At 55.4% G+C, this 1,574-nt stretch overlaps 1 non-coding gene across 1 annotated transcript; it reads right to left on the bottom strand.

Annotated features, from left to right (window-relative positions):
- Positions 1–689: 689 nt before the first annotated feature.
- On the bottom strand, positions 690–853 carry LOC133041887 (U1 spliceosomal RNA). Its single transcript, XR_009689436.1, has one exon. It is a non-coding gene; the product is annotated as a U1 spliceosomal RNA (small nuclear RNA).
- Positions 854–1,574: the final 721 nt, after the last annotated feature.

The following is a 1,574-nucleotide window of genomic DNA, read 5'->3' as shown; positions in this document are numbered from 1 at the left end:
AGAAATACGAAGAGGCCGCTTGGGGTGGGAAGGGGTGAGTGGGATGGTATCTAAGCCGTGTCTCCAGCAATGACTAAGGCGTTTATTACACGCAAGGCAGCCGAGCACGCAAGAAATGAAGCCTCTGAAAGCAGGACACTGCTGGGAAAATGGCTAGTTGCAGCGTGTCACAAGACAGGCAGACGAGAAGTTGGTCACGTGGCGCCGCCTGACTTCTCATCCGACTTCGTGTGTTTGGCCCAGATTAGGGCCGCTCTGGTTGTATCCTGCGCCCCAGGCAAGCCTTCCCCCACGCACAAACACTTCACGAAGAGCTCCTGAGCGAGCCTGCCACGATAGTCGACAGTAAACGTACATCGGAAATCCGCACCCACGCTACTCCCAGCAGGCGCCCGTTCCTCCACGGATGAAAAACGATCCTCGTACTTCTTTCCTCAAGCGCCACCTGCGGCTGTTAGCAGAGTCCACACCTATCGACCCCACAGTCGTGTACCAAAATCTTAAAATGAGTAACTCATAGACTGGCAGCACCCAGACTCCCGCGCCTTCCTGAGACATCTGACCCGCAAAACCAGCAATATCTCCAGAGCGTTTACTCCCTGGGTTGCGTTTAAAAGCTAGCAAATGGACTACCCACATGCAACCCTCAGTACGTCTAACCTCTTTCTATTTTTTTCACCCAGAAAAACCAGGGGAAAGCGCGAACGCAGTCCCCCACTACCACAAATTATGCAGTCGAGTTTCCCACATTTGGGGAAATCGCAGGGGTCAGCACATCCGGAGTGCAATGGATAAGCCTCGCCCTGGGAAAACCACCTTCGTGATCATGGTATCTCCCCTGCCAGGTAAGTATGAGTTGCCAGCCTGCCGCCCCACCTCAACCTCATACGCCCTACACTGTACACACACGCTCACTTTACTCCCCGCATCCCCGAGCCTTCTTCGACCTTCCACACAGCGCATCCACGCACTTTCAAGCAAAAAGGCCTGGATTCTCTCCCACGCCACGGGAGACCATATGGTCTTCAAGCACCAGATCACGGACCAGCAGCCCCTGCGCTCACATATCTACATACGACACGCCCCCTTCCGTGACGCCAACGGGAACCCGCGCTTCCCTCCAGCCCACGCCCCGCCCTAGTCCCCGCCTCCGTCCTCCCACGCCGTCCGGCCCGGCCAACCGGCCGGCGGGCGCCCTCTGGGGGAACTGACGTCCGCCTCCCGCTCCTGTTCTCCCAGCCTCTACGTGTTGGGACCCGGCGCGCTCGGCTGCTGCCTGCCTGCCTTTTGTCCTGCCCAGCACCGGTCTGGCGGTCGGCTGAAGCCTGTGCGCCTTTTTCCAAATAACGGCGTTCCATGGGGAGAACAGAACATTTAGCAGTCCAGGGGAAACCGGTTCCTTTCAAATCCAGTTGTCTTTGTGATGCAGTATTGTGTGTGTGTGTCTAGTAAAACGCATTAAGCGTCGCGACTGGCCGTGAACTTCTATTCTTCAGAATTCAGTTTCACTCATTGAGAATTTCACTTACGTTTAGTTCACACATTTTTTGTTAGTATTCCTAAAGACCTTAGTT

Source organism: Dama dama, chromosome 20, assembly GCF_033118175.1.
Source record: "Dama dama isolate Ldn47 chromosome 20, ASM3311817v1, whole genome shotgun sequence".
Classification (NCBI taxonomy): domain Eukaryota; kingdom Metazoa; phylum Chordata; class Mammalia; order Artiodactyla; family Cervidae; genus Dama; species Dama dama.
Note: the sequence above shows the minus strand (reverse complement) of the source record. Positions and strands in the feature narration are given on the sequence as shown.